The sequence below is a fragment of the Aedes albopictus genome, chromosome 3 (genome assembly GCF_035046485.1).
Source record: "Aedes albopictus strain Foshan chromosome 3, AalbF5, whole genome shotgun sequence".
Taxonomy (NCBI): domain Eukaryota; kingdom Metazoa; phylum Arthropoda; class Insecta; order Diptera; family Culicidae; genus Aedes; species Aedes albopictus.
The window spans coordinates 303,931,152-303,943,234 of NC_085138.1; the positions used below are offsets into that span (position 1 = coordinate 303,931,152).

At 36.3% G+C, this 12,083-nt stretch overlaps 1 long non-coding RNA gene across 1 annotated transcript in view; it reads left to right on the forward strand.

Annotated features, from left to right (window-relative positions):
* Positions 1-12,083, forward strand: part of LOC134284084 (uncharacterized) — an 816,516-nt gene that overhangs the window by 214,492 nt on the left and 589,941 nt on the right. The window lies entirely within an intron of this gene.

Sequence of the window (12,083 nt, forward strand, 5' to 3'; positions counted from 1 at the left end):
CGACCGCTTCCGGCTTAAGCGTGTCAGTTTGTGTCGTAATTAGCTCAACATTCCACCAGGGTCGTTTTTTTTCTGCACATTTCCGAGAAACAACTTCCAGTTCCAGAAGATTTTCAACAGCCCCGAGATTCAAAATCAGCCATCTCTGCTCCTGAATTGCCTTGACGCATTCACCTCCCGGACAGACATGGATGTTCAATTTGATTTTGAAAATGAACAAATGTACATTTACAAGTACACTCTTCTACTGTTAGCTGGCTTTTACTCTTAGCTGGCCGCCATAATTCTTCTTCCTCTATTTTTCTTTATTTCGTCATATATCCATCCTGTTCACCTTTAGAATCATCTTCGTGTGATGTTATGCCAATCGAGCCAACCTCAATCCGTCCGCGTTATTTACGGTCTCCGAGACCACAGTTTCTTTTTTTTTCGCTCCCCGGGAGCAGCGCTGTGCCAAGCACCAGCCGATTTCAGTTATTACGGTCTCCGGGACCTTTCTGTTATCGCTCTCCGGGAGAACACCGTGCTATCATGCACAAGCCGTTTCAGCCGTTTTCGGTCTCCGGGACCATCATTCGTTCGAACGCTCTCCGGGAGCAGTGCTTTCAGAAGCAATCATCTACAATTAACTTACCACAAAACACAAACTAATCGCTCAATTTCTATAGTACAACAAATCGATTTGTTTGGCACTTGCGTAATTATATCCCCATCTAGTCGCCACTGTGGTACTCCGTAAACTGATGCGCTACCACCCGATCGCTGCAAACCCGTACAAGACTCTTCAGGTCCCGCGTCGTGCAACACGATCAGATGCAATGTTGTCTCCCTCGCTCGCTGAGCAAACATACACTCCAAATCTCAACTAACTACTTCGTGTGAGTATAAACTCACACACCAAGATTTGCGTAGATTAGTATCAAGTCACATAGGATACCACAGAAGTAACTAGCATTTGTGAGCTTCTGCAATATCTGTTAGGATTCGTAAAGGAAGTTACAAATTTCTAAAAAAAAAAACAGATTAAGCATCACCTTGCTATTTGAGATGACATGGTAAACCAAATTAGCTGAAAATTCCTAATAGACGTAACTCACATTTATGTGCTTCTGCAATTTCTGCTGGGAATCATAAAGGAAGTTACAAATTTCTAAACAAAAAGATTAAGCATCACCTTGCTATTTGAGAAGACATGATGAACCAAATTAGCTGAAAATTCCTAATAGAAGCAACTCACATTTATGAGCTTCTGCAATTTCTGTTAGGATTCATAGAGGAAGTTACAAATTTCTAAACAAATAGATTAAGCATCACCTTGCTATTTGAGAGGACATGGTGAACCAAATTAGCTGAAAATTATTGATAGAAGCAACTCACATTTATGAGCTTCTGCAATTTCTGTTAGGAATCATAAAGGAAGTTACAAATTTCTAAACAAATAGATTGAGCATCACCTTGCTATTTGAGAAGATATGGTGAACCAAATTAGCTGAAAATTCCTAATAGAAGCAACTCACATTTATTAGCTTCTGCAATTTCTGTTAGGATTCATAGAGGAAGTTACAAATTTCTAAACAAATAGATTAAGCATCACCTTGCTATTTGAGAGGACATTGTGAACCAAATTAGCTGAAAATTATTGATAGAAGCAACTCACATTTATGAGCTTCTGCAATTTCTGTTAGGAATCATAAAGGAAGTTACAAATTTCTAAACAAATAGATTGAGCATCACCTTGCTATTTGAGAAGATATGGTGAACCAAATTAGCTGAAAATTCTTAATAGAAGCAACTCACATTTATGAGCTTCTGCAATTTCTGTTAGGATTCATAGAGGAAGTTACAAATTTCTAAACAAATAGATTAAGCATCACCTTGCTATTTGAGAGGACATGGTGAACCAAATTAGCTGAAAATTCCTAATAGAAGCAACTCACATTTATGAGCTTCTGCAATTTCTGTTAGGATTCATAGAGGAAGTTACAAATTTCTAAACAAATAGATTAAGCATCACCTTGCTATTTGAGAAGATATGGTGAACCAAATTAGCTGAAAATTCCTAATAGAAGTAACTAGCATTTGTGAGCTTCTGCAATATCTGTTAGGATTCGTAAAGGAAGTTACAAATTTCTAAAAAAAAAAAACAGATTAAGCATCACCTTGCTATTTGAGATGACATGATGAACCAAATTAGCTGAAAATTCCTAATAGAAGCAACTCACATTTATGAGCTTCTGCAATTTCTGTTAGGATTCATAGAGGAAGTTACAAATTTCTCAACAAATAGATTAAGCATCACCTTGCTATTTGAGAGGACATGGTGAACCAAATTAGCTGAAAATTATTGATAGAAGCAACTCACATTTATGAGCTTCTGCAATTTCTGTTAGGATTCATAGAGGAAGTTACAAATTTCTAAACAAATAGATTAAGCATCACCTTGCTATTTGAGAAGATATGGTGAACCAAATTAGCTGAAAATTCCTAATAGAAGTAACTAGCATTTGTGAGCTTCTGCAATATCTGTTAGGATTCGTAAAGGAAGTTACAAATTTCTAAACAAATATAATAAGCATCTTCTTGCTATTTGAGAAGACATGGTGAACCAAATAAGCTGAAAATTCCTAATAGAGGCAACTCACATTTATGAGCTTCTGCAATTTCTGTTAGGATTCATAGAGGAAGTTACAAATTTCTAAACAAATAGATTAAGCATCACCTTGCTATTTGAGAAGATATGGTGAACCAAATTAGCTGAAAATTCCTAATAGAAGTAACTAGCATTTGTGAGCTTCTGCAATATCTGTTAGGATTCGTTAAGGAAGTCACAAATTTCTAAACAAATATAATAAGCATCTTCTTGCTATTTGAGAAGACATGGTGAACCAAATAAGCTGGAAATTCCTAATAGAAGCAACTCACATTTATGAGCTTCTGCAATTTCTGTTAGGATTCATAGAGGGAGTTACAAATTTCTAAACAAATAGATTAAGCATCACCTTGCTATTTGAGAGGACTTGGTGAACCAAATTAGATGACAATTATTGATAGAAGCAACTCGCATTTATGAACTTAGGATTCGTAAAGGAAATAACATTTTTTTATGCAAATAGATTAAGCATCACCATGCTTTTCAGAGAACATTTCAAACCAAATTAACTAAACAACTTTAATAGAAGTGATTAACATTCACGAGTCACTTAAACTTCTCTTGAGATTTGGGAGCGAAGATACGAATTTTATAAGTAAATACAGAACCCCCATGAGTCGATGTTCCTTGACACGATATCGACTCGTGGAGGTAAATTTTTCCATACTTAAAAATAATTTCTGGGTTACTATGATGGTCCCTCCAAAGTGCCTGCAAAAGGATTTCTGTTCCACTACTCGATATTTCCATGAGTCGATGGTCCCTATAATATCGACTCATGGAGGTTTTACTGTATATGAAGCATCACCTAGCTTTTTGAGAGGAAATGGTAAACCATATTAGCTGAAAATTCTTAATAGAAGCAACTTACATTTATGAGTTTCTGTCATGTCTCTCATGATTCATGAAGAAAAACGTATTTTTAAGTAATTAGATTAAGCGATTAAGCATCACCTTGCTATTTGAGAAGATATGGTGAACCAAATTAGCTGAAAATTATCAATAGAATCAACTAACATTTGTGAGCTTCAGTAACTTCTGTTAGGATTCGTAAAGGAAGTTCTGTAATGTCTCTCAAGATTCATGAAGGAAATAACGAATTTCTACGTAAATATATGAAGCATCACTTTGCTATTTGAGAGGATATGGTGAACCTAATCGACTGAAAATTTATTTTTGGAAAAAGTTTTTGAAACCAAAAATAAACGTACTATGCGTCACATCGCAACTTAGGAAGACTTAGTGAACCATTTTTATTTTGAGAAACTCTGATAACAGGCAGGAATCATCGAAACTTTTCAAAAAGTGGACTTTCTAAAGGTCCTTTGTTCCTTGAAATTGTTGCCAGGGCATTTAGGTAGCTGAAACAAATAATAAAAATATACTTACTTGGTTCCTTATCACTTAAAAGACGGTTAAAAAATACTCACCAATCAGCTGTTCTAACCATCAACAAGAAGCCCACTGAAGCAATAAAAGAGCTCTTGAATTTTACCGTCTTTTTCAAAAACCCCAGATCCCCAGGTGTAAATTCGGATGTTTTAAAATACCAATAGAAACTCCCCACCCCCAACAGTACTGTTTATTGACATAGACGAAAAAATATAAAAATAAATTGAACAATAACAAAATAATAATATGACATAACTCTGCATAAGTCGATACAGTATGCCACTGCACTGACTAGATAGTTATGGGCCTGCAACAATAAAAGAATAACAGATTGGTTGCGGCTGTATAGGGATAGTTTAGGACTATAGGGTTTCCTGAGAATCCTGAAAATTATAGAAAATATTCTCAATCATATTCAAAAGTCAGTAGCATTGCAGAAAATATTTTAATAGCTCCTAAAAATTTCTAAAGATTTTCATAAATTCCCAGTCATCTGGAATCTATTTTTAAAATTATAGAAAATATTCTCAATCATTTATGGAAATCAGTAGCTATGCGAAAGACACTTAAGTAATTCTTGAAAATCCCTGAAGATTCTCAGAAATTCCCAGTAATTTGGGATGTACTCCACTTACTTTAAAAAATATTCTCAATTATTTATAGAAGCCAGCAGCTTCACGGAATACAATACCTAAAAATCTCTAAAGATTCTCAAAAAATCCCATCATCTGGGATGTATTTTACGAATTACAGAAAATATTGTCAATCATGTATAGAATCCATTAGCTTTGTGGAACATAAATCCTGGCAAATGGCTCGCTACTTCAATTGAATAAAATTAAGAAAATTTGTTGAGGTTCAACTATTGAAGTGCAAAAAGTAGGGTGGGGCGGGGCAAGATGGGTCACCTAAGGATGGATCACCATAACTTTGTAAATACAAATCGTATTGATTTGTATTCGTCCGCTACTCTTTAATCCATGGTGGTCATCTAACAAAATTATTAACATAATCAAAACATGAGTAATGTGAGCGAAAATGGCACTGACCCATCTTGCCCCGCGACCCATCTTGCCCCCCCCACCCTACTTGTCGAGAGTATCCGAAAATCTGTGATTTTCCAGTTCTCAAATTGTAAAAAGATTAGAATATATTTATCATATAATACTTAATTTAGGCTTCTCTTTACTTTAACTGGAACTCGACTACTCTTTTCTTTACTCTTTACTCGAACAATTTCAATTTGACCCGCGATATGCTTCCACTTTACCACAACTGTCCTAGACGAACTAAAACAGGGCGACGCTCTTTCGAACTTACTGTTCAACATAGTACTGGAAGGAGCGATAAGGAGAGCTGGTATGGTATGCAAAGGAGCGGAACCATTCTACCGTAATTCTGCAAAGTGACGTAAGCGCCATTCACATTTTCGATTTTTTTTGGATGTACGAATTGGATTGTAATAGTTACACGCGTCTTTCAATTCTATCCCGGTTCCCCCAAGTTCGCCGGTAGTTTTGTCCGCCTTGTGAACCGTTTCCGCGCGCTTTTTCGGACCCTCACGCTTACATATAATATCTGGTGTGAAAATAACACTGTGGTATGCCTGTATTAGGCATGCTGTATTAGAATGCAAGATTTAGTCGTGATCTACCATCTATGGAAAGAAACTTAGAGGATGAGCAAGAATTGTATGCATAATAACTAAAAATAGGGCCAAAACTCTCAATGTCGCTTACGTCACTTTGCAGAATTACGGCAGCATTGTCACGTGGTCGCATATGCTTCTTGTATCTTGGAACCTGCCACACGATATACGAAAGCAAAAATGATCATAGGAAGTTCTCACTTAATAACGGTAGAATTCAGCATTAACATGTCTAAAGGGTCTAACTCGTTTTGTAAACAAACATTGTTTCTGTCGCTGTAGGGTCTATCTTGATCCACCCACGCATCTGAAAATCCCTGAAGATTCTCAGAAATTCCCAGTCATCTGGGATTTATTCTACAAATTAAAAAAAAATATTCTCAATCATTTATTGAAGTCAGGCAGCTTCCCACAAAATGTTTAAATAATTCCTGAAACTCCCTAAAGATTCTCAGAAATTCCAAGTCACCTGGAATGTTTTAAGAGTTTAAAAAAAATTTCAACCATTTATTGAAGTCATTCAGCTTCCCAGAATATCATATAAATAAAAATGGAATGGTGCTTGTATGTCACGAATAGGCTCGGAAACGGGCCAACGGATCTACACCATTATTTCAGTGTTACATTCGTACAAGGCTCCGACGTGTTCGTACGAAAAAATAATTGGGATAATCGACCGGGAACGGATCGAAAACAAGAAAGTTTGAAATCCCATTTTACGGGGCATTTCTCTACAGAGCTACATAAAAAAAAACAGTAGACAAGCAGAACGGCGTTTGCCGGGACAGCTATAGTGTTTAAATAATTCCTGAAAAACTCTGAAGATTGTCAGAAATTTCCAGTCATCTGGGATTTATTCTACAAATTAAAGGAAATATTCTTAATCATTTATTGAAGTCAGGCAGCTTCGCAGAACATGTTTAAATAATTCCTGAAAATCTCTGAAGGTTCCCAGAAATTCCCAGGCATCTGGGATGTCTTCTAAGAGTTTAAGAAAATATTCTGAATCATTTAAAAAAAATCAGACAGCTTCCCAGAATGTTTCAATAGTATCTGAAAATCACAGAAAATTGTCAAAAATTCCCAGAAATCTGGAATGTATTATGGTAAGTGGGGGCAGGATGGGTCACCTAAGAAATGGACCCCTATAACTGTCTGAATATAAATCGCATTTCTCTGTATTCTACCACGACTCTCAGATACACTAGTCAGCTATGATATAAAAGTATAGAAAGGTGATAAAGTTTGAAACCTACTTCTTGACAAGCAATTTTCAAAACATGACACATCTTGCCCCACCTCATTTTTACGGGGGCAAGATGGGTCAGCTATCAGAAAACTCGATTTTTCTCCAACAAAAAATACTATATCTTCTATTTTTTCTCTATACATCTAAGTTTTACAGACGTACAGATTACATGAAAAAAGTGTTGAAACATATCGGTAGATTATTCTCAGAACTAGAAGATTTTTGTTCAGGTAGCCATGAACGGACTTTAAAAACTTATATTTTTTGTAGGAAAATTTCAAAAATAGTTTCACAAACTCTCCGTGCTCTAATTGCTTCGATAATGTAGGTCACAGAATAGCCTTTCAATGAAGAATAAAACATTTTCAAAAACTATGCAAACATACCGAAAAATTAGGGTGACCCATCTTGCCCCGTCTACACAATACACGTAGTTATATGGAATGTATAGCATAAGGAGTATAACGAAAAAATATTTTTTTTTTCTGTTCAAGGAACGTAAAGAATTTTTGAAACAATATATCACTTTTTTGTGTATCCACTTCGTTCATCTGGGAAAATTATTGAAAGATTCAAAAAATATATAGTACGGTTGAAAACTGTACTGACCCATCTTGCCCCCTGACCCATCTTGCCCCCACATACCATATTAATTAATCAAGACATAAATTAAAGTCAGACTGCTTCCCAGAATATGTTTAAATAATTTATGAAAATCCCTGAAGATTCTCAGAAATTCCCAGTCATCTGTGATGTCTTCAAGGTATAGAAAATATTCTTAATGATTTGGAGAAATTTGTAGCTTCACGGAAAATGTTTAAATTGCTCCTGAAAACACTCAAGATTTTCGGAAATTCTCAGTCATCTGAAATGTATTCTACGAATAGTAGAACATATTCTCAATCATTAATAGAAGTCAGAGACTTAACGAAGAATATTAAAACGATTTCTGAAACCCCCTCAAGATTCTCACATATTTATAGAAACTATAAAATAAGAAAAAAAAATATTCTCTATCACTCATAAAACTTAGTAGCTTCACAAATTGGTGTCTTCAAATTTTTAAGAGATTCAGAAACTGCCATGTTTTTAGAAGAAATTATGAATTTTGCTTAAATATCCTCTATCACTCAAAGAAATCAGAATCTTTAGAATAATTATCCCTTAAGAGGAAAGAAATTATTAAAACATAAAGAAAATCAAGTATCATTTACAGGAATCAGTACTACTTACTTAATTTTGGTCCTGAGCACCCATGGTGGTGCAGAGGGCCGAAAATAGAAACCAGTAGCTTCACGAAATAATTCAAATGATTTCTGAAAATCCCAGATCCCTGTTAGAAATTTATCCTATATCATTCATAGGATTCAGTAGCGTCATGAAATAAATATATTTGATTTAATTTAGTTTAATTTGATTTAATTAATAACAACGCGAATTGTACACGATGGCAGCTAAATTCATTTCACTAAAAAGAAGATCTTCAAAATCAGGGCCAATATAGCCGAAGTGGTAAGGGCTCATATGGTCACAGCAGTAAAGGCGTGTGTATTCAGCATAAACATGCTGAAGTTACCGGGTTAGATTCTCGGTCAGTCCAGGAACTTGTAATACTATTCCTTGACTTTCTTGGTCATCGATAACCTTCGTACCTGCCACACGATATCTCTTCTTTTTTGTGGCATACCTAGTTCAACTTAGTGTTCTTTGAGCATGAATTTGTATATTGTTAGGCAAGTACCTACAATAATACACTATCCCTATGGAAGTTGAGAAAAGTTTCCGATTCGAACGGAAATCTAATCCGTCGCCTCCGAAATGGCGATCCAAAGCCTTATCCACAAGGCTAACTGAAGATCCCACACGTTATAAACAAATGCAAAATGATTAGCAGAGAAAGCTATATTTGTACTCTTCGTCATGGGGGGTTTTTTGAAGCCTATAGGTCTTAGAGTTGGCCTCAAAACCTTCCCAACCAAGCTGAGATTTATGCCCAAATTTCAGGCAATTTGGCCCACAAAAACCCCCCATGACGAAGAGAACAAAACTGCCGATAATACCCTTCGGCACCCTATTACTTTTAAATTTGTCACACTACAAAACCAATAAACTTACCAATACTTATTCTAATAGATTCGGTCAACGATCCAAATCCGGACAGCAAGCATCCACATCGACCGACGGTACTGCCAGAAGTGCCATTGCTATTGCTTGGTCAGAAAACCGCCAAACATAATTTCATCCAGATCCGGGGAGGGTTCGTGGGCGGCTTAGGGACTCTTTGTTCCTCCACATATTGTTCTCGGCATGCATCCTGTATGTAAACCGACACATTCTCCGGGGGCACGCCATCCGCTTCCGTTTATTCCCCTCTTTATTGATGTCCGGCTCAGATGCCATTCATACAAGATCTGTAATCTTGCAGCAGTCAATTGCGCTTTTTCCTTCGAAGCAGTTTTGACTTGGATCCACTCGCATAAACCAGAAGAATGTCCTAAAGAGTACCATCTGGATCTGAGCTTCGTCCGTTTGCTTGACCACCATCAGGATGATTCTGTTTGCGTTCTTTTCAGCGAGGGTGGCGCAGGTTCCATCCGACGAAAAGTTGTTCCGCAGGTACGATACGAACCCGAGCTGGAAAATATAGAAAATAACATTGATAATCATTCGTTACTACACCTACCTATAGTTTGATCTGTGGATACTTACCTCTTTGGTTTTACTACAAAAAATCTATTAAAACCTATTAAAACGATTAAAACAATAATTATTATTGATTGAAACGTGGACTTTCAACAGAAAAAAAAACCGCGTAAACATAAACAAATATGACAAAAAGCCATGAACACTGAAGTAAAAAGTTACATGAAATTTTCTGGACGAATAAAGCGGGATTAAGCGGGATTAGAAAAGATTAGCAAAGATTAGGAAATGATTGAGGAAGATTAATTTCAAAAGATTAAGAGTGTCTAACCCCCTGGCTATAAGTACTTCCTCATGCAGTTATTCATTGAGAGCTTCCTCTGCCAACACGGCTTGACGTCTGTCAGTCGTTGAAGTTTTAGCGAATAACATTCGATAACCGAAACATCTACTGTACTCAAATTTAAAACGAAAACTATAAAAAATATGTCAAGTGATTTTGTATTTGATTATACAAACATGATCCAAGCAACAATAATATTTATTGTTATTTATTTGTTACGAATTGTTTTTAAGTGTAATTGAGGAATAAACTCTTTTTTAATAAAAAGTCCATGAGAACTTTGCAGGCACTTTTGCAACTATATAAAAACAACTTAAATTAATTTTTACTGATAGTAACTTTAAATTATTATAGAACTATTGAAAAACAATCGAATCAATTAGTCACTAATAAAGCTAATGTCCACTTATTGTACGAACTATATGGGCTTGATTTCTATTGTGAAAAGTAACAATATATCTACTATGTGTTTTATTGTGAACAATAAAACCAGTCATATGTTAATAATATTTACCATGTAATGAATGGTAATTTTTTATCCGGGTAAGTTAGTGTATAAGGGAATTCAGAATAAATATATCATAATCTTGATCGTAATCCAATCGTAGCTAATGGAAGCGATTGAATGGAAGTGTTTAACTTTTTGAAAACTAGTTGAATCATTTCGCGCTTCAGCTCGGTAATTGCTGATGGAACAGCTGCAGAACACGGAACTTTTTGAACATAAATCTTGGCGAAAATGAATTGTTTATCTTTTAACTTAGTTTGTTTTAATTAGTACAATCACAGACAAACAGACGTAACACTTCGAACATTTTTCGATTTAAATCATAGTCACGGAAACATATTCGCCCAATGCTAAAACGACTATGTTTGGCCGACCACCAACTAGGTTGCGGTAGTGAGCAAACGTCAAACTCGAACAAAAACGATGCGAGCGCCACGGTTGGGCAGTTGGCCAACTATCAAATTTTGAAAAACACCGTTGAATCTGTGTACGATGGGAATTATCAGAGTGTTACGTCTGTTTGTCTGTGGTACAATTCTGGCGTTCGATTTGAATAGGTCGAATCTACATAGGAATCACTGCAAGCATACGACCACAGACAAACAGACGTAACACCTTGAACGAATTTCATAAAAATCCATCGCCCAGTTCACACTACCGTCACCTGGTGGAAAAGTTGCACGAATCACTGTGTTGTGCCATATCGTCCACAGAAGGCGCTAGTGTGAAACGTCAAACGCATAGAAAAACGATGCGTGCGCCTCTGGTTGTGAAAGCCATAACTATGAAAATTTAAAATGATCGTTAAATGCGTGGTCGATGGAAATTTAGCAAGTGTTACGTCTGTTTGTCTGTGATACGACCTATTCAAATCGAACGATTGAATAAATATATTTTATTGTATTTTTTACGAATAATCAGACTTTGGCGACAAAATTGAACTCGCCCTACTTACTAAGATTCTAATTTTACAGCTCAGTAAATTTTTCGCTGAGTTCTGCATTTTTTCCATCTTTTTACTGAGTTTTCAACAGCAGATTTAACTCGGTACACTCGGTAATCAATATTTACCGTTCATCATTTACAGAGTATTCAGCAAAAGGGATAACCGAGCGTACCGAGTTAAATCTGCTGTTGAGAACTCAGTAAAAAGATGGGGAAAATACCGAGCTGATCTTAGTGTGTAATATGGTACTAACCTAACATTTTTGACACATTTTTGCCTTCTTTCTCGGATTCAGACGAAACCAGCTGATTTTGTTATGAAAACATAAACAGCTGGTAGCCGAGAACAATAAGGATGAACGTAAACATCGGGGAACCAGCTGGTTTTGTTGTGTAAACATGACCAGCTGGTGGACCGAGAACAAAAGACCTTAAGTACCCCACACAATGCATACGTTTGCGTGTGCGTGACAGTAGTTTGACACATTTCCCATGGGAAAACTGTCAAAAAAACGCAAACCTCGACGGAACGGACGCTATGTGCTCCAGGCTTTAATGGTAAACATTGAGACGGCCGGCAAAAACTGTCACATTATCGGGCGAGTTGCACAAACCCTGCGACTGAGAGTGACAGCGAAATCGAAAGCGAAATAAGAGTACGACGAAATTTATTGCATCAAAGTCTAAGTCGAAAAAAAAATCACA